The 21,951-nt window shown below is 49.5% G+C and overlaps 1 long non-coding RNA gene across 1 annotated transcript; it reads right to left on the bottom strand.

Moving 5' to 3' along the window:
• Window positions 1–2,148: 2,148 nt before the first annotated feature.
• On the bottom strand, window positions 2,149–21,458 carry LOC113910344. The gene is made up of 3 exons (XR_003516015.1): window positions 21,385–21,458; window positions 12,289–12,374; window positions 2,149–2,765 (listed from the first exon to the last, which is right to left on the bottom strand). It is a non-coding gene; the product is annotated as an uncharacterized LOC113910344 (long non-coding RNA).
• Between the last annotated feature and the right edge of the window lie 493 nt (window positions 21,459–21,951).

Below are 21,951 nucleotides of genomic sequence, written 5' to 3'. Positions count from 1 at the left end.
TATATGCGCATATGTGTGTGTGTGTGCACATCTCAAATGTGCATTTCGTGAAATAACATCCACCTTTACTACTCCTGTTTTCTATTTCATTTTTAAAATGTTGGTCACTAAGATTAAAACAGAGAGGGAGACAAACTATAAGAGACACTTAACTCTAGGAAACCAACAGGGTTGCTGAGGGAAGCGGGGATGGGGTAACTGGGTGATGGGCCTTAAGGAGGGCACTTGATGTAATGAGCACTGGGTGTTACATGCAACTGATGAATCACTAAATTGTACCTCTGAAACTAATAATACACTATATGTTAACTAACTTGAATTTCAATAAAACCTAAAAAAAAAAAAGTTGGTCACAACTCCCTAAAGTAATTTTACTAACCTAGTAATGTGTATGACACACAGTTTGAAAAACGCTGCCTTAACACTTAGCAAAGTGACTCACACATAAGAGGTACTCCATAAATATTTTATGAATGATTAAGCGATTGGCTGGTTATGAGAATATCCAACTAACAGTCTGGAAAGGCCTTGACCTTTGGCTCTGGGTCTTTGGATCTTTCCAATTTGTTAGACTTCCTGGCAAGTTCCATGATTTACCTTCACAGAGGGTGAGGCCCCTCCAGGGGCCCTGGGAGGGAGGGGATCAATCCAAAGGGCCTGTGTTGGTGTGTTTGCCCAAGTCCTTAGGCTCCCAAACAAGTCCTGTAGTTTTAGAAATAGGCTAATGGTAACAAATTCAAGACAGCCAGCAAGGACCAGAAATTAAGTCAAAGTATTACCTCCAGAGAGCAACTGCCAAAGAAGGCTGCAAGTAAATAAAATGGGAATCATGAATGAAAGCAGAAAAATAAAAAATAATAAAAAATTTAAAGCAGCAAAGAAGGCTGTGAGAGCGTTTGGTATCATTACTATAGGATGTCAGGCTGCCAAGCCGTAATCTGGAAAGCACTCCTTCTCTCTGTGGGTTCCTCAAGAAGACACACACATTAAAAACTGGGAGTAAAGAGCTACTTCGTTATGAGCTGGGCCAATGCATAAGCCGTCCCAAATCCAAGGGCTCCTGGGTCATGGTGGAAGTGGGAGACTCGAGTCTTATCCAGTAGGAAACAATAAAGTCTGTGTGCTTTTTTTTTTTAAACTGTGCTGGCTTTTCCAAGATTCCAAAAAGAAAGAAAGAAAGAAAGAAAGAGAAAAGAACAGCATAGAGGGGGGCGCAGAGAGCTGTGCATCAGGGCCACTGCCTGGCCGTCCCAGGGGGTATGCGTGGCGGCCTCTGCCCTTCGTCCTGCTCAGCCCAGTGGCCACCCCCTCCCCTGGCATCCAACTACATCAGCACCTGGGCCCTGCCCCAGCGACAAACCTGAGCATCTCTGGGTCTGCCCTTCCATGACCCCACTACCCACGAAGACTTGATTTCCCATTTTATCAACTACCATTCCCCAGATGAAGCAACCTGCACTTTGACCTATTTGTAATTACCATTTACTGCAAAGGAGGCTGTGAACCTGAGTGGGAGGAAGCTTCAGCTTCAAGTTCACCACTCTCTAACAGACATTAGTACGCTCCTTTCCACTGGGAAGGCAGGCAGCACATCTCCACGGCGTCAACATTTCTGGTGACCTCGTCATCAACAGAAATCACGAATGTTCTCTTACCACATCCATGGTGCCACAGGCATCTCAAAATACCACTCACACTCGTCGCTGCTTTGAAATTATGGTAGTTGCTACGTTTACCACCAGATCTCATTTAAAATAAAAGCACATATATGACTACATCGCAAGTCTGCCTTTTAATATATTGTAACTTGATTTCAATAGAACAGGTTTCCTTTGTAAGCCTTTATATTTTAAATTTACTCATTTAAAAATGTGAATCTGAGCTGGGTCTGTAGGCTTCTCCAGCAAGCAGGCCCATGGCACAGATGACGACCTTGGATGAACGCCCCGTACGCCGGTAGTTGTGTCTATTTCTTATTTCTTTCCATTTTCAACCACTTTCTTCTTTTGATTTAAAAAGCTATATATTTATTTACATATACTCAAATTACAAGAATAACTTAAGCTTATGTGAACCAGTGAAGCAAGGCAAAAAGATGACCCAAGAGTCGATACGGTCACCTCCTCCGTGCCCCTCGACGTCTATGCCCTGAAGAAACCTACCACACCCTTCCCCTTGCTTCTACAAACACACGAGGGCTGATTTATTGCTTGCTTTATACCAAAATAGAATCATTCTACACACATTATTCTGTAATTTATATTTGTCACTTGGCAATTGACACTGCAACACAGACATTCCTACAAGTCTGTGACTACATGTTTTTCTAGTTTCTTTATATGCACTTGTATAAAATCGTATGTGAATGAACCCCCATCGTGCACGTCATGGTGCTTTGGCACAGACTTCCCCTCTCATCCGCCTCCTCGCCTCCCTGACTTGTCTTAGTTACCCATCGCTACATAACAAGATAACTTGGACCCTAGCAGCTTAAAACAACGCATTTATTGTCTCAGAGCTTCGGGAGGTCAGGAGTCTGGGAGCACCCGGCTGGATGGTTCTGCGTGGAGGGTCTCTCATCAGGTTGCAGTCTGGAGATTGGGTGGGGCTGCCATCATCCAAAGGCTCGACTGGGGCCAGGAATTCTCAGAGTCCACATCGTTGGCAGGTGGGTGCCAGCTGGTGAAGGAGGCCTGTGTCCCTCACCACATGGGCCTTTCTAGAGGGTTGCTGAGTGTCCTCACAACATGGCAGCTGGCTTCTCTCTAGGGAAGGGAAAGCATGGTAGAAGCTTCGATGTCTTTTATGAGCCAGCCTCCAAAGTCACCCATCTTCATTTCTGTGTTGTTCTACTGGTTACCCAGGTCAGCCCTACTCACTGTGAGTAGAGGCTTTGCCAAGGTGTGAGCGCTGGAGGCAAGGCTCACCGGAGGCCCTCCTGGACGTTGGGTCCTCAACCACCACCTCCTGCAAGGGCCACCTCCCCAGATCACTCGTGTTAACAACCTTCTATATTTTGTTCCATGCTGATAGGAACATATGCAAACAGATCCATAAAGTACCTATGCAGACTACTTATGAGGGAGGTGTTATTAACATGAAAATTTTTAATATTTTTGAGCATTTCATATATCTGTGATTTATAGAAAGTTAATGAAATTTGAAATAAGTATTTTTAAATATTTAAAAATAAAGGAACAGAAACTCTGGTTCAAGATCATGTGTTGAAGAAGTGGAGCTGCTGGTATTTGGAGCCAAGACCAGCGGACTGCAAAGCCCACAGTCTTCCCAGGACACTGAGCCAACGTCACCACTTTGTCTTGCTGCCTCCCTCTTGGTGACAGCCCTGAGTCTCCTTCCAGGGGATCATCCCCCATTCTGATTGCTCGTGGGAGTGAAGACTCATGGGGTCAGGGCTTCTCTTCCAGGCCCTGTGCTCTCTGCTCAGAGCCCTTTGTGAAAACCTGGTGCTACCCACTCAACCTCTCCCGTTAACTTAATTTGCATCTGCTCTGGGCCTTATTCCACCACATTATTCCTCTTCCTAATTTTACAACAAAAAGAAGTTTTCTTTATGCTTTTATTCTTGCGGGTGCAAATACAGATCAAGACTCCAGGGAAGGTAACCTCACCCCTACCCCACCCTCCCCAGGAAAGGGAATGCAGGAAGGGGGAGCACTGGAGCTGGGCTGGCCCTGTGTCTTCACTTCCACTGCTTCCCTGCTTCTCAAGCTCTTATTTCTAACCTTCATGGCCATCAGCAGGTCCTAAGCAGACCTAGGTCCTTCAGTGGTCCACCATGGGACAGGCTTTCAACAGGCAGCAAGGGGATCCCCCTCCTTGCACTGGGCACTTTGCGAATACAGGAAGAGCATGCAGTCTGTCCCTAGACCTGGACACACACACATCGCAGTGGACTGTCCATTCCACCGATGCGGAGGAAGTGCTGGGGTGCAAGCCCGGAGGGCCGAGTGGGTGGTGGGCAGAGCAGCTCCTCGCAGGCAGCCTTTCCTTCATGGGGGGAGTATGCAGGGTTTCCCACAGACGTCAGCAGGTGCCCTCTGAGAAGGGTTCCGTGGTCACCCAGGACAAGGGTTGGGTGAAGCAAAGGAAAATGACATTCTCCTACTCCGCTAAAGTGCACTGTGACCCCAGGGGAGGGAAATCGTGCAAGGTTTCTGAAACAGAGTAGACCCCGGAGCCCTTCTCCCCCTCCCCCAAGAAGTACCCTCTACTCCCTGGAGCATGGCTTGGGAGCTGCTGAAACAGGGTAATCTAAGTTTTGTTCTGACCTCAGCAATTTAAAACACGCAACCAACGATGGCTGTATCCTTTGTTTTCTTCTCCTTAGGTCAGTAAAGAGATCTGAGAGGTTTCTGTCATGCCAGAATTCTTTATTTATTTACATTACAAAGCGGGGTTGGGGGGAGAGTACAACCACCAACAATGGCTTCTCTCCTTTTTTGTACTAATATACTTGGGTCTCGGCCTTTACCTTGCTGGAGGGAGCCCTTAATTACTCACAGGCTTTGCCAGAGCAGCCCTCGGTTCAACCATACCACTGTTTACACTGCAGCACACATTACAGAATTCCACGGATTGTGGTGCCTCCATGTCCTTCTTTGAGGCAAAGGCTGTGCTTTCAGCAACATACACAGAAAAGTTTAGGAAGTCCCAGCCCCTTGCTGGAGAATGCATAGATCTGGTGATTGGCCCCTCTGCCCTGAAAATGAGGACATTTCACCCTCTCCCCAAGGCCCCCAGAGATGTCAGTTAAGATTTCTCATTAGCCACTCGAACAAATTATCCTCACTGAGAAACTCTACAAGCCCCCCCCACCCCACCCCCAGCCAGAGCTCAATCAAAGCCAGACCATCGCCTTGAAATGGATGATGACCGTCTTTCCCTTGCCTGGATGGGCCTCAAAATCAGCGTTTCTAAAGAATACCAAGAAATGATGGAGCCTCCCCCGCAGAAAAAACACTTTTATGGATGACTAATCAGCAATAATGCTGCAAATGACCCGTCTGCAGAAATCTTCAGCGCCTTGAGATCTAAATTACTCTAATTTTTCTCCCCAAAAATTAGGTATAATATTATAATTTCAAGTAATGCCAGAGCAATTTCTCCCTTCATTGGATACCAAGCTCAAGATGTTACAGGAAAAAGAAATAGCTTTTACCGCTGATATGAGAAATTTAAAAGACAGACAAGTGTGAGCAAACAAAAGCTGTCACATCAAATACTGCGGGGGGGGGGGGAGAAAAATCTAGAAAAAATGCCAGAAATGCTCAAGTCTAAATAAAGTCATTTATTTGTTATTTTAACCCCTTCGCTGTCAGTCGCTGGCGAGGCTAGCGAACCCTCCGGGGGCGGGAGGTACCGGAGGAGACAGCTCTCTTGGGCTCCTCACAACGGTGGTCCGTGGTCCGTCACAGGGTTCTCTCATTCCCCCTGGCCCCTACAGGGTTTCCAAACACCGAGCACGCCGCCAGTGCTTCTCTGCTCCCGACTCCTCTGTGGGCATCACTTCTTCAGAGAACTCAATTGTGTCCAACTGCCACCTCCTTAAGCAAAGAAACTAGACCTTGAGTCCCCGAAGGGCAGCAGCAACGCACCATTCATGTGCATCAGCAGATGGCAGACATGCGGCAGAGCGCGGCGGAAGTCATCTCTTGAATTTAGTTTCCTAGACGGCTAACATGCAAGCAACTCCAAGATACTACTCCTTCAGAAGAGGGGGATTCTGTGAAGGGCAGCAGGGAAAGGGGAGAAAACACAGCCTGGACAGATCTGGGGCCCACCCCTTGCTCCTCCCTGGTCACGCCCATAAGCCTGTTTCCTATGTCAAGATGATGTACTTTTATTTAAAAAAAAACAACTGAGTAAGATAAGGTTGGTGCGAGAGCATCGCTAATGATGGTCTCTAGAAATAGAGGCAAGTATTTCCGGTTAAAATGGATTGATCGGGCACCGATTTTTGCACACTTCAGTGGGCCCCGAGATGAGAAAGTCACAGCTCTGTCCTCAAGAATCTATCCCCTCCACCCCCACTCTCTCTGCCCAAGGCAGTAAGGCTTCTGTTTCCAACAAACTGCTTCGGCACTGGCCAGCAGGACCTCCCAACAGAGAGGATTCCACAGACACAGCCCCCACCCGCGTGCAGACGCCTTGATGTGCTGGGTCTCCAAACTTTCTCCCAACTACCCATCCATCCCTCCCCTGTAGGGGACCCACCTTGAGCTGCCACGAACCGTGGCTCCCAGAGGGCAGCCTGGGAGGTGTCCTGGGTCCTCGCCCCTCCCTGCAGCCAGCCAGCTCCTCAGCATGGCACCCGAAACCCCCCATGGTCATGAGGTCCCCTCCACCTCCGAGGCCTTGTACCCTCGATCACCCCCCACTCAAACACACTCATCTCTGCTCAAGATGCTTCCTTGAGCCCTGAGCTCATGCCCATTCCCACTCCGGGCTCACCCCCTCCTGTTTTGGGGTGCCCAACCTACCTGCATTTCCTCTCCTCCCCTCCTTGGCACTATGCCCTGTGCCTGACCAGGTTTATGCACTCGACTGTCCTACTAGTGATGAATGCCTCATGGGCAGGAACCCAGCTGCTCTGCTTGGGAACCCCCCAGGGCCTTGTACAGGCTGTGAGGCAGGGTGGGTCCTTAACATGGGACGGCATGTGAGATGCCTAATCTATATACCAAAGCAACTCCCTTGGATCTTTAACAGGTAATGCTCCCTGGCTTTCCAAAGAAGTCTGGTTAAATGAAATGCTGTGCTTTTCAAAGAGATTCACCAACAGGAAGAATGGGCAGCGTCTCCCATCCAGAATCACAGACCGCCTGGGGCTCATTTGACCATTTCTCCACATTCTGCAGATTCCTCCCATCCTGCTGCACCTTTGTCTTGGGACCTTCTCCACTGCTCCTCCCCTTGTGCAGATTGGCTGTGGGTGGCAGAGAAGGCACCTCTGTGGTTCCCGGCACCTGGCGGCGGCCACCTGCTTCCCCACAGCATCTCGGCTGACCTGACTCCCTGGAGCCGGTGCTGGGGAGAGCCGCTCCTGGGGGCCTCCGCCCCTGTGAGCCTCCAAGGGACGCGAGGGATGTGCAGCCATGTGTTCTCAGCTCAGACATTCTGATGTGGGTTTCTGTGTGGGAGACAGAAAGATGCACACACTCCCGCAAGTCTAGGATCTGTGGCTTGTGTTATCTTACAACCTCACATTTGGAAGAGGTATTTTAATTTCTTATGAGTTGTGAAAATAATTATGTAATTCTGCCACCTTCTTAAAACTAAGATATTTCAAACTGACTCCTTGTAGTCTGGGGCTGACATCCTTAAGGGGACTCGGCTTTTTTTTTTTTTTCTCCTTTGAGTTTTCAGCCAATTTGTGCCAAACAAACTCTTGAGTTGTTAAAACAGTTCGTGATGGAGAACCATCTTGCATAAAAAAGTAGAGGAAAATCCTTCTTCCCTCCCAAAATTAACTGTCAACAATGACTTCTTAAAATTACAAATGCCGTTGGCGGTCGCCAGCGAAGCCCACTTTTCCGATTTGTGCTCAGGCTCCCGCGGTCTCTGGTGCCACCGGATTTCTCCGTCATCCTGCCTCACTCTTGCTTCTCCCTCCTGGGTCTCCCTTTTTTGTCTTCGGTTGTTTAAGAACCTAGGGAAAGGTTCAAGAAGATTGCACCAGCCAATGCCACTATGAAGTTCTCAACGGCGTATTTTAAATGATTGCCCGAAAGGCACTTCTCTACCAAAAGCCTTCCACTCTAGATTTACCCCGGCCAACCATTAAGTCACTTGGTCGTCAATATTTCTGAGCATCTGCAACATCCCAGACCTCATTTGGGGTTCTAGGGACACGGAGCAGACAGGCAGATGAAATCCCAGATCCACGGGTGACCATAGGGAGTTTATACTCTAACATCACCCATGGCTGACTTCGTGACATTCACACGACAAGGTGATCGTTTTGTTAAATACAGCCCAGAGACTGTCAGTAGTTAGGATGTGTTTATCATTTCTTCCAGGGCATAAGTTTTTTTTTTTTCTCATATGTATTTCATATTCCTAGCTGGAGAAATATCAAAAGAATCTGAATATCACCATCTGGACGTTACACCATGGGCTCCAGTGGGCAGGATTAGAGCCGGGTTTCTCTTCTTCCTCTAAAAGTGTGTTTCTTCTGCTTTGAAATGAGCACAGACATGGTTGATCCCCTGATGAGACCGACCCAGGCTCCAAAGGGCACTGAGTCTCTGCCCTCCATCCTCGCAGGCTCCTGGGATTCTCCAACGCAGAGGAAAGGGGATAGGGTCCCTTCAAGGACATCTGAGCGTCCGTGACTCACTGACTCACTCAGCCAATAAGTCGAATGTGCTCACATACATGATGCCAGCAACACAGCGCCCCACTCCTCACGGAGCAGTCTGCTGGTCTGCCCGGCTCCCAGGTTGTGCCACGGAGCCCTCGGGAGCCATGCTGGTGTCAAAAGCACGCAGTTGCCACCGAATGCTTCATAAGGTGTCCCTCCCTTTCACTAGCATTCCCCTCGCTGGTGTCTAATGGTTACTTTCGAAACTACTGGTATTCTTAAGGAACAGAGGCTGTTATTTGGAAAACACTCACTTTGTATACCTCCAGTATATCACTTTTACGTTTGTAAGTCTCTCCATGTCAGAATGCTTTCATCCTCTCCTCACATGGTTCTCTCTCCTGCCAGACCAGCCTGGGAGCTCCTGAAAGAAGTCTTGGCACCTGGCCCGTGAGAGACATGTGAGACACAGGGTGACTTTTAAAACTAAAATTGTATTTTTAAAAATTTTTTTAAATTATTATTATAGACATAGCTAGAAAAATGTGGCTGTGGCCCATGTCAGAGAGATTACTGCCTGTGCTCTCTTCTATGAATTTCATGGTTTCAGGTCTCTCACCTAGGTCTTTAATCCATTTTGAGTTTACTTTGGTGTATGGCGTAAGAAAGTGGTCCAGTTGCATTCTTCTGCATATAGCCATCTAGTTCTCCCAGCGCCATTTCTTGAAGAGACTGTCCTTTCCCCACTGTTGAATCCTGCCTCCTTTGTCATAGATTACAGCCACTGTGGAAAACAAGATGGAGCTTCCTCAAGAAATTAAAAATAGAAATACCATACGATCCAGTAATTGCGCTACTTGGTATTTACCCAAAGAAAATGAAAACCCTAATTCAGAAAGATATATGCACCCCTATGTTTATTGCAGCGTTATTTACAATAGCCAAGATATGGAAGCAGCCCAAGGGTCCCCTGGTAGACAAATGGATAAGGAAGATGTGGTATATAGAGACAGTGGAATATCACGCAGCCATAAAAAGGATGGGGTCTTGCCATTTGCGATGACGTGGATGGACCTGGATGATATCATGCTAAGTGAAATAAGTCAGGCTGAGAAAGACAAATAACATATGACCTCACTCATATGTGGATTCCAAAAAAACAAACTAATAAACAAACAAAAAGAATCAGACCCACAAACACAGAGAACAAACCAACGGTTGCCAAGGGGCGGGAGTGGGGAGGGGACAAAATGGGTGAAGGGGAGTCGGGGCACGGGCACAGTGATGGGAAGGAAAGGCACAGCACAGGGATCGTAGTCAATGATACTGTCATAATGTTGCACGGCGACGGGTGGTAGCTATGCATGTGGGGAGTGCAGCGTGACGCATACAGTTGTCCAATCACTATGCTGTACACCTGAGACTAAGGGTAACACTGCGTGTCAACTAGGCTCAAATTCAAAAGTTTAAAAATTTAAAATAAAATCAAATTGCATTTTTAGCTCTCCCCTGTTAACTATTAGTTAACAGTTTGCATTGTGTGTAGAGTCCGTATTGATAAATATAACATTAGCTCTTTCTTAAATTTTCACAGGACAAATTCGGTTCAGAAACATGCTCTGATGATCATGCAGGGATGGTGTCCAAACTGGGCGAGCGTTCCTAAATCCCACGGCTGTAAACGGCGGCCTGCTACAGACGTCTATTTCAAGCCCAAGTTCGAATCGCCTGCCGTCGTGAAATCGGCCCAACAGCCCTAACTTACGCCCAATTTGTATTTATCATTAGATAGTCTGTAACACAAATGAAGGACCCCCAGACGCCTCTTTAATGCTGAGAAGCAGAGCTGCCCATTCCTGAAGCCTGACCTCGGATGAGGCGTCCAGCCTCCCCGAGCTGCGGTTCCCTCCCCCGTGAGATGGATGTGCTAAGAGCACCCGACCTGCAGGTCAGACAGTGGGAATTAACGGAGACATCAGGTGAAGCCCACAGAACAGCAGCGGGCAGAGGCAGCTGTTAACTAAGACGTTCGCTCTTTAATCCCTTTGGCCTCAGGATGACACAACTGAAGATGCTTACAGACCTGGAGAAGGCTTAAGCATGAGGTTCTCTTCAGGAGGAAGAAATCTATAAACCGTTGTAATGATGCATTTTATAATAATGCATTACACGACCCCTATGCAGAACTTCAACCCAAAATGCTGTCTTTCCATAAACAAGACTCACATGGAGACTCCATCTACACACAACAAACCAGCTTCATAGTCAGATGAGATCAAACAACTGATCGCTAAAAACGTTTTATACAAACTGGTTTACATTTGTGGACCCAATCCTCAATATTTTTTACCAAGTTACCTTCAATATGTCATCAGAAAGGTTTTTAGTGGACAGCTTTGAACATAATTTTATAGTCTGAGGGTACATTAATAGCATAGTAGTGTCGTATATTGTATATGCACTTTCTAAAATATTACGTATAAGATATTCTAATGCCGGGTCTATTCTGGGCTTAAGAAACAAAGCCCCTCAACGTTTATAACATGATCTAGCTCGGTTATTCAGACTGAACTGGGGAGGCAGTCATCTGGATGTTTTTTTCCCATGCCTTATTTAATATAAATTGGAAGGGTCTTTATTGGGGCAACAATTCACGGTCCAAGTTGGCTTTCTCTTCTCTCTGACACAAGGATAACTGCAAGGTGGGAAAAGCTCTCTTTGGAAAATACCATGCCCAGGAAAACAGATCTGTGAAAGGCAGGACTGGACAAACTACATTGGCTCCCGTGACCACTGACTTCCATCAAACGTTCTAGCACTGTTACTGCCTCCAGCATTTACAAAAGTAAACCTGCTCCAGAAAGCAACTGTCTCTTTCTCAGCTGAGATGTGCTCTTATCACACCAAGTGGCATCAATCACCCACCCAGCCCATACCCAGGGAGAGCAGATTCCTGCAGCTAATCTTGGTGACATTAGCTGGTCTTCACACAACAGAAGGAAAGTGAGGCTCTGGAAGCTTCCAAGGCTTGCCCAAGGCCCTGTGCTGAGCCAAATCTGTACGAGGTCATCTCTGGGCCCTTCCCTTACACCTTGCTCATGCCTCTCTCTGCCAGGGACCAACATGGCATCAGCACCCCGCCTGCCAAGTATGCCTGGGGAACTAGCCAGCTCTGGGGCCCTGGATTTCCTTTCCATCAGGAGGAAGAGGAAGGAAGCCTTTCTCTCAGGTCCCCCCATGTTGCCAATGAGCCTCTGAGGCCCCCATTTCCCGAGCCCTTCCTCTACAGCAGCCGCAATCCTGCAACCCAACAGAGAGCCACACACTCACACACTCAGTCTTCTGATTTCGGGGCGATGTTCACGGTCATTCCCTAGTTCGAGTTAACTATAGGGAGGTGAGGCTGACACCAGCCCTGCTGCTGTTCCCGGACAGCCTGCAAGAGGTACAAAGTATACATACAGATGTACACACACTAATAATCTAATAATGTCTGTGAGCAACAAATGCTTCGGTCTCTTCAGGACTCAGACACTGAGAATGTACATGATCACATTAACAGGTAACAGACTTAATACTCTTAACATGGCATTAGAGAAAAGTACAAATCATTTGCAAGCCCAGGATCCAGCAACCTTAGTTTTTCTGATTTTGTTTTTGGAAAACCCTGTCTTCTCCTTAACAGACTGATGATATCATCACACACTTCACTAAGTGTCAGGCAGCGGGTTACCCAAGCCCTCCCTGGGTGAATCCTTACAGAGCTACCTGATGAAAACACAGAAGCCCACATCTGAGGCAGATAAGGGGACATAGGTGCAGGTGCCGAGTGACCCACAGGTCACAGCGCCAAGCTGAAGCCCACGGCTGGACCCAAGGCAGTGGGTCTCCACTGCTATGTTCTTCTCGAGCTCTCACTGAGCACAGGTTCCAAGAGCTTCGCAGTCTGTTATGTAACTCACCTTCTCCGCAGGGCTGAAGAGGAGAAACGAGTGCGTACTTTCCATGAAGAAGGAGCTTGTCCCTGTCCATCCTGATCTATAGGGACCTACATAAAAAATATAGATAAATTATATCTTAGTGATTGATAGACATAATACAATTCACTGAAAAATGATTCCAAACAATAGAGAAATGACTTCCCATCCTTTATAGATTCAATAATGGTTTGGTTGAGGCTTACTATCGGTCAAGGGCGTGTTGGACTCTGGGAGGAAGAATAAAAAGTATGGGGGGGGGCCCTCTCTTGACCACAGAGATCACAGTTAGGTTCTGATCTTATCTTTTATCTGATCAAAGTCAGAGAATTTGCATTTTCCAGAAAATTCTGCTTTTCATGATGTGAGCTCGGGTCAGCACTAGAAGCTCACTTATCAAACATGGTGGAAGGAAGACTAATAGAACAGTGTGTGAACGATCCTGGAATTAAAATTTTTTAAAAATAAATAAAATTTTTAGGGGCACCTGGGTGGCTCAGCCGTTAAGCGTCTGCCTTTGGCTCAGGTCGTGATCCCAGGGTCCTGGGACCGAGCCCCACATCGGGCTCCCCGCTCGGCGGGAAGCCTGCTTCTCCCTCTCCCACTCCCCTGCTTGTGTTCCTGCTCTCGCTAACTCTCTCTGTCAAATAAATAAAATCTTTAAAAAATAAATAAAAATAAATAAAATTTTGGGGCGCCTGGGTGGCTCAGATGGTTAAGCGTCTGCCTTCGGCTCAGGTCATGATCCCGGGGTCCTAGGATCGAGTCCCGCGTCGGGCCCCCTGCTCCTTGGGAGCCTGCTTCTCCCTCTGCTTCTCTCTCTCTCTCTCTCTCCCTCTGTCTCTCATGAATAAATAAAATCTTTAAATAAATAAATAAATAAATAAATAAATAAATAAATAAATAAATAAATAAAATTTTAAACTCCATGTAAAAAAAAATGGAGGAAGGAAGGAAGTATTTCAGGGGATGGAGGGGACCCTTGAGCTTTTGTCTCATGGCCAAAGAGAAGGCTGTGGTGACACGTGACATGTAGCAGTCCCGTTTGCTCCCGGGAATGAACAGGAGCCGACTGAGCCGGATAGCAGATGCAGCTTCACATGGAGCTGGTAATATTGCTTCTGCTTTACTATTTTTAAGATGCCATAAGACTGCTTTGTCTTTTAAAAAAAAAATTACAGATTAACTTAAAACCAGTGGGGTAGACATCTCTCCTCTTCTTTCAGGAGGAGAATTTTGGAATCACTTAAAAATCATAGCCTGTGTCCTCAAACATCATGGCTGCTGACTTGGGTATTTGTCTTTGAGCGTGATGAGCTTCATGCTGAATACTGATTTGAGGTGTGGTTCACTGCACTGCAGACTTAAATTGTCCTTCCCACAACTTGATCTGAGAAGCCTGACGGTGGTGACAATCACAGGACTGGTTTCATTGGGTAAAACTCTGCTATCTGCAATTTACTCTGACAGGCTCCACAATTTTAAGTGCAATTAAATCCTAAGAATTTGCCCAGAAGAAAAAAAATTCTATCACATTAAAAAAAAAAATTTAAGAGAAGATTAAAAAAAAAAAAGAAAAAAAAACAGTTGAATTGAACAACTAATTTCTAACTGGTTGCTCTTCTAAAAAAAAAAAAAAGAAAGAAAGAAAAGAAAAATGTATTTGGCTGAGCCCAGAAATCAGTTTCACTGTATAGGCAGGCAGCTCTCTCGGCCTAAGAACGAGGCCGGCCGGGGGGGTCACAGCCTGCTGACCAGATGCTCAGCTACTGCTGGTACCCACAGGTCCAAAGCGAACGTGGGAGAAAAATAGGAAACTTGCGGAAAACGACCATCAGAAGCGGCTATCACCTGATCTCCCCTCAGCAGGAGCAGAGCAGCTGACTCCAAAGCAGGTGGGAGCTACTGGCCTCCCTTGCCGCTGTTCATGTCCTCACCCCTCTGTTGTCATCACAGAGATGGGACCCAAAGAAATAGCCCGAACAAGGCAGGCCAGCCTGCCCATCTGACCAGACGCGGGGCCAGCGGGCCAGGTAGTCTTCCTTTGTAACCGTCTAGGGAATAGGCTCAGAAGCATAACTGTCTGACTGCTTGCCTTCTGGGACATTCCAGTTGCATTTCTAATCCTCAGCCAGGGTCGCTGGTGTCCTGGAAAAGGACCCGTGTCCCTACCCCTTCTTGGCATTCCACACTTGAAATCTTTATTCAACAGGAAGCTAATCTGACACCGAAACAGCTACCCAGGTTACGTTTGGGAAATCAGATTTTTCTTTAAGAGATGTCAAATTATACCTAATGTTGGGGAACATTTCATATAAAATATGCATTGAATTCAGCAGAACATCTTTGAGGAGACACCTTCAAGCTTCCTAATTCTTGTCATTGAGGAGCACGGGACTCAACAGCCCCAGCCCCCTGGCCCGTGACCCTCTCCACCGCCATCCCACCCTCTCCCCAACCCCAACTAGGGGTTACTGGCCCCGGGAGAGACCAACTGTTTGATGGTCTTCCCTCCTCCCAGCATGCCCCATGCATAGCACTGACTGCCCCCTGCAGCCCCACCCCCCAAGACTTCTACCACTGACAACACTCAAATGACCTTGCCCATCTTTCCCTACCAGGCCCTGAACTCGCTGAAAATGGGGACCACCTCACCCACTTCCCAGCACCTCACAGGGTGCCTGGCACACAGCAGGATTCCCAGGGATGTTTGCTGAAGGCTCCTTTCCTTCAGAGCTGCTAAACCAGGCACTAAAAAGCCTCCTGGGTGACGTGCTTCTCTTGCTGAATGTCTTCCCCGGCCGACTGCAAGCCCAGTGAGGGCAGAGACCATTTACCCCAGTGCCTTGGCCCGCGCTTGGACCTGTGAGATGCTCAGTAAATGTTTACTGAATACTTGAATTAAAGACTATACTAGGGGCGCCTGGGTGGCTCAGTCAGTTAAGTGGCTGCCTTCAGCTCAGGTCATGATCCCAGGGTTCTGGGATCGAGCCCCGCATCCGGCTCCTTGCTCACCGGGGAGCCTGCTTCTCCCATGCCTTCTGCTCCCCCCCCAGCTTGTGCTTGCTCTCTCCCTCTCTCCCCCCTCTCTCTGGGTCAAATAAATGAAAGAAAGAAAGAAAGAAAGAAAGGAAGGAAGGAAGGAAGGAAGGAAGGAAGGAAGAAAGAAAGAAAGAAAGAAAAGGAAGAAAGAAAGAAAGAAAAGAAAAGAAAAACACTAATACAGAGATCCTGAAAGTATGACTCGAAACCTTCAAACATCCCTGCATAAGAGAATATTAGAAAATTGTCCATCGGTGCTTCTCTTTTGTGGGTGCCTATTAAAGTCTGCAAAACTTAACTTTGAACTGCTGCAATCCAGCATGGTATCGGACAGATCAAGCCGTAGGGAAAGAGGTCATCCCATTGACATGTCATGGACAAACAGGGACGAGGAGCTGATGTCGCATAATGGAGAGGGGCACCCTGGAGTCCCAGCCCCTTCTTGGGCTGTTTGTTGCTTTTTCCTGGACGACCGTCTCTTTCTCATCACCCAGTGCTGTCCCCCTTGCCTCTCTATCAAGGCCAACTTACTCCATGTGACTCAGCTCAGCTACTGCCTCCCAAGGACGTGTTGCTGAGCCCCTCCTCGTCCCACCTGGATGGGTCCCATAAACACACCCGCACTGATGCATCTGACACAACACCCCTCCCCTGTGGCCAGCGCCCCGTGGCCCTCACTGAGCCTTGGGTCAGGAGGGGCAGAGACGATTTCTTCTTTATCAGGCAGTGCGTGAGCAAGCTCACCCCGGGCAGAGTCAGATTTGCTGTCACCTGTCCCTGCAACTAGCCCTGGACCCTGGCTCTCTTTTCCCCAGTCTACACCTTCACCTGCTTCCCTTCATTTTAATCCCACAAAATGAAGTCGATCCTTCCCACATCAGAAGCCGTGTAAACACCCTGAGGTCTCCCCAGGGAAGAGAAACAAGCATGAGAAATGCTAAGGGGAAGTTCAGATGGAAGGTTCCCTCGGGGCAGGTGTGGCCTCCATCTCCCGCCACAGCTGAAGTTCACCTCCCTGTAGTCAGGCCTCTCCCTTCAACGGGCGCCTCGGTACGCATGTCGGGTCAGTGGAGAGGGGTGGGGCAAGGTGCCACCACCTCGGCCCCCGTGGCTTTAAGGGACACCTGCTACTTTTCGCAGCTCCAAACTACACACCAAAGTGGCCCCTTTGAGGATTTTCTCCTAAGAGCTGCCTTCTGTTGCCTTCCGTGCCCTCCCCGTCCAGTCAGTCACGGGGACGCTGGCCCTCAAAGGCCCTTCCCCCTTTATTAGCATTAATACTGAACCCCAAAAGCAGGCATTACAAAAACAGGGCCACTCTGCTTTGAGCACTAGATGGACTCCTGAAGAGTCCGTGCAAAACAGAACCCTGGTGTGGCGGCCCTCGGTCCACGACCGACACTGTTCTTCCAGAAGCGCGTTCCTACAGGTCGCGCACTCACATCCAACGCAGCATCAAATCCAACAAAGCATTCTGACGCTTCCCAAGCGCACACAGCCCCTGTGCGCTGAATTTGCTTGTAGAGGCCCTATAAGAAACTTAAACCCACAGACAGCTCGGGACTTCTCTTATGAAATAAACAAGTGCTAATTAAAATATACATCACATTCCCACTTAAATGGGGAATGCTATTTCTGCGCAAAACAGTCCTCTTAGGACGGTAGATGTTTATTATTAGCCCGTATGGGGCACACGAACTCACGGAGTCAAAACTGGCCAGGACAGTGGAGGTTATGTAACCCAACCCTCCACCCCCTGCAGGAATCCCATCCACATGCCGGGGGCTGTCATCATTTTAAGGACCTCTTAGTGCCTCAGGTTCTATTAGTCATGAGCAGTTTATCTTTGTTCGAAAGGTCAGAGGCAAATGAAGGCGCTTACAGCTTTTTTTAAGCATGGGAGACTTTCCCGGCAGGGTGAGGGGTGAAACCCGGCCATCAGCGGTCAACTGCTATCCCTGGCGCTGTGTCCAGCCCTCACCTAGGGCAGGACATGGAAATCAGCCTCAGGTGTTAGTACTGGGCGCTTTTAATACACTAAAGCAAGGTCCTCAGTCCATTTTTTTCTGAACTATCTGAAAATACATAAGCAATTCTTGAAACAATGCTGAGGCACCACCTACAATTAAAACTGACCGATGGGAGAGGGTTGTGAAGGACCTTGGAACTGGTGCCTTTTTTGTTTGTTGGTTTGGTTTCTCTTTTTTTCCCCCCAGAAGGACACCAAAATCAGAACATCAAAATACTGTCCAAAACTAATGCGAACAGGATCAGTGTTCAACTACAACCCTGGTCAAAGAGACGAGGCGAGGAGACAGTCAGAGGATCTCATGGATGGGAGAGGCTTAAACCACCCATCCACCTGTTAACACTCTTCCTCAGGAGGAAGGGAGGAAGCTCTTCAAGTCTTTAAACCAGTCAGAAAATCATGTCACGTGCACGTCTTGACCTGGCGGCACTCCAGATGCAGCCATGCTTTGTGTATATATACCTGCTTCTTCCTTTGATGATTTTGCTGGTGCTTACAAGGATGGGCTGAGACTCTGATGCTTCACCACAGGGTCCCGGTTCTCCGCTGGAGATGGCGACTTTCAGGGTGGCCCCCTTCAGAAGCAGAGCGCTTGTCTAAATGCACGTCTGCCTGATTTGGGGAACCTGATGAAGTGGCTAGAAATGATACCTTTCTCGTGGATGGGTTGTTAACACGTGTTCACTGGAATCGAAATGCTAAATGCTCCTCCTTCAAATTCCCGAGAGCGTGCTTTTCACTTCTTCCTGTACCACGGCAGCTGCTAATCTCTTTGTTCCCTGAAGAGTTTCAAAGGTGGACTTGTTCACATCATTTCTGTCTTGTTAATTTAATCGTGTGCTATTGACCAGAGTGGGATTTCTCCTCCTCTGCAGAGCCAGCCCCACCACCAGTGTGCTAGTGGGGGGCAGTGGAGGTGGCCTGGGAGAAGGTGCTGGAGGGTCCCGTCCACCTCCCAGAGGCATCAGGGCCACGGGCCTTTGCCAAGACATGACAGCACTTGAGACTTTCTGAGGCTGTTTCTCAGGAATCTGCTCCTTTTCTTGGGCAAATCAAGATTATCCAAAGCAGACTGATCTGTTTGGATTTCTGGATTTGCTTTTGTTTTTTCCCCACTTTCTACTGCAGTCCAACTGAGTCATCCACATTTTTAAAACAATTTAAGATTCCATTTAATCGAAATAGTTTTATGTCGGTTTGAAAAAGTCCAGTGACAGGTCCTGTGAGTTCAACGGAGAAGCATGTCAGCTTCTCCCGATGCCTTAGGCAAACGGGAGCATTTGTCACTGTTTTTTTTTTTTTTTTTTTTTTTCTCCTCCCTGCTGGCTGAAATGTGATTCTGATTTATAAATCGACACCCGATTGACAGATGGATGGCCTACTTTCTGGGCGCTGGCTGCTGACAGAGCCCCAAGACGTGTAAAATGATACCTGCTCTCAAGGGGTCTTCATTGTTTTCTTCTCAACCAGAAACATTCCCAAAGCCAAGCTACAATATGAGAAAGAAGCAGGGCAATGAAAGACAGATGGTGTCACCAGGCCCTCCATGAGAACCCAGTGGTGGGGACGGTTCCCTGGGAGCCCGACGCAGGCCGGGTCCACATGGGTCCAAGAGACAATGAGGCAGGAGTCTGACAGGTGCAATCTGGACAGGCAGAGAGGAGGATGTAAGGTGTTTCGGGGAGGCAGAAGGTGGGAGGGAAATCTAGAGGCAAGAGTCAGCTTGAGGCAGAAGACTGTAAAGGCTGGGATCTGCAGATCCTGAAGCTTGCTGTCCTTTCCTGCCCAGGCCACAGGAGGCCCGGATGCGGCCAAGCAAAGGCAATGCAGACATACCGTGTGGACTGGCTGGAGGTGCAGCATGTGCACAAAACAAGAGGTCAGAGGCCTAGTCGCTGGCAACCACAGGGCCAGGAAGGGCAATGAAATGAGAGAAAAGTGGGGCAGATTTGAGAAAATTTTCCAAATCACTGATGACTAATACAAGCTACTCAAAACATAAACATTCAACTTTGCACATGTATTTTTAATTACTCCCTTATGGATTTAGTATGCAGCCCACTCCCCCTATAACCCATGCTCATTTCATTACCATCAAAATGATAATTCCTTAATTATGAGCCTATTACCTATTCTCCTTTTCTAAAACCAATCCAGAAACCACCAGGTACGAACTTCTATTTAATAAAATGAACATCTGTGATGATGCACCAGGAGCAAAATCCTAATTGTTCTAAAACTGGCACTTTGCTTTGACAACCAACTACCTATTTTTTTTTTTTACAAAAAAAAAGAAAGAAATGTTTTATCCCTTTAAAACACCTGCTTTATTTCTTTTTTGACTCCTAAAGGAAGAGATTCATTTTTATTGGCAAGAAGAGAAGTCACTCTGTAACAAAGGAAAAGCTGTGCTCTATGGAAGAGTTGCCCGCTACATTAAATAATACACAAGAATATCAACCCCAAACCACAAATCAAAGTGGGGCCAATCCCGTTTTCCCACATAAAAGCCCGCAGTCTGATAACCTCACTCCTTTGGAATTAGGCAGCCTGAGGAGGCTGCAATTCTTGCTACTCGAGGGTGGCCGCACCACCTCGCTTCTGGACAGCCGGATTTCCATTAGAATCGCCTTCCCTCATTCACTGCCTTCTTCTCCACCCCCCTCCACCCCAGCGCAGTTATTCAATGAGTTATAATTTGGCACTAAAATTCAATTAAGCTGAAACTTTGGTCATATGTGGCCTTTTTCTCAGCAACGCGCAATTTCTCCCACCCGTCTTCCAAATGTTAGCCGATCGATTTTAAAGCGGAGGAAGGCAGAAGTTTACTGGGACCAAGCTCTCCTTTCTAGAAACCGGCTGGGACTCTCTACAAATTCAAAGACACGCAGCGCGGGGTCAGTGCACCAAAGAGCTCCAGGTTTTGACAGCGCTGGTGGACCGGAGTCCTCGGAGCGCCCCGCGGCCAGTGCCTCCCGCTCAGGCGGCCGCCCCGCGGCCGGGACACCGGCGCGCCCCGAGGAGAGTGCGGCTTGCAGGCCGCTCGCAACGGAGCCCCCGCGGCTCTCGGTGAGCCGGCCAAAGTCTGTCCAAGCATTGAGACCCCATTGAGGACTGTGGGAGTTTGGGCGGCTTAATGGGATTGTGTTCGGTGCTTCAGGCGCTCCTTTAAAAGATTCCATGGCACCAACGAAACTCCAATAAAAGGGCCTCTCTAATTGCTCTCTGACTTTCTATGAAACTTTCTAAGCCGTGCTGACATCCTCGAATACGACTATGGAATTCAACAGGGGAGACCAAGGGGGTGTGCGCAGAGAAAGCGGTTCTCAGCGAGGCGTGTGTGGGGTGGGGGGTGACTTGGGGGAGGGGAGATGGGGCGGGTGTGAAGTCTGTGCCGGGGAAAGAAAAATATGAGTGTTCTCCTTTGTGTGCGGACAAACAGCCGAGCGCGGGAGGTCGGGACCGGGGTCACGCGGCTCCGGGCTGCAGCTGCCGCCGTGGGGCGGGGGTCCCTGGCGGCCCCCGGGCGTCGCGGCCGGCGGAGGCATCAGCATTCCGGCGGCGCGGACGGCCGCTGTCCTCGCACGACCCCGGCCCGTCCAGAGCGCGCCCCGCTCCAACCCTCGGGGCGCCCGGGCGCGGGGAGCACGGGGCCGGGGGCCCGAGCAAGGTAAGCACCGCGCGCCAGCGCCCCTCACCCCTCGACAGGGCGCACGGGAGGTTCAGGCTGGTCCCCGCTGCCCCGAGCCCCGCGGTCCCCGCGCTCCTGGGGCCCGACGCCCAGCCGGGACCCCCGGCAGCCCCGCCACCGCAGCGCCCGGCCTTGGCCTGGGCCTAGGCTTGGCCTGCTGGGCCCGCGGCGCCTCACTCCGGGCCCAAGAGGACGGATCCGCCTCGGGGCTCGGTCGCCCCTCTCGGGAGGGGGTCCACGAGAGCACAGGTGACCTGCCCAGGCCGCCCGCAACGAGGGTCACCCTCCCTCCGCACCGCTCCGTGGGCGGCGGCCTTACCAGGGTCCCGGGCCCCGGGCGCTGGCGTCCCTGGGGCCCTGTGCGAGCCCCCGCCGCCCCCTCGAGCGCTCCCGTGCGCAGGCGCGGGCCGCAAGGGGCCAGGCTTCGGCCAGCGTGGGCGCGTGGGCGTGGGCCCGGCCTCGGAAGCTGCCCTGCGTGCCCACGCGGTCACCCGAGGGCGAAGGCACATTGGGCGCTGGGGGGCGGGGAAAGAAATGGCGGCGTCGGCGAGGCCCAGGCGCCGGCAATCAAAGGCTGGGGATGGCGCCCGCCGCGTTGCCCACGGCCAGGCCCAGGGCATGAAAGGATCTTTATCCTCGAGTGACACGGCGGCGGTTTCCTCCTGCCTCCCCCTCCCGCGGCCCTAATTGGGGCCGGCTGCTAATGTGATTAAAGGCCAGTTAAATGTTTCTCGGGGCAGATGGTGGGAAGAGGCCGAGACCCCTGCCCCCTCCCCGGGGTCACGCCGGGCCCGTGGTCAGGGGGCCGGTGGTGGTGCCAGTCCCAGGGCAGCCTGGCCGGGCGCCCGCCGATTGTTCACCCCGAGGCGGGGAGGCCGCGGGCGGG

The sequence above is a fragment of the Zalophus californianus genome, chromosome 6, assembly GCF_009762305.2.
Source record: "Zalophus californianus isolate mZalCal1 chromosome 6, mZalCal1.pri.v2, whole genome shotgun sequence".
NCBI classification, from domain to species: Eukaryota; Metazoa; Chordata; class Mammalia; order Carnivora; family Otariidae; genus Zalophus; species Zalophus californianus.
This window is presented reverse-complemented; position numbering and strand designations above follow the sequence as displayed.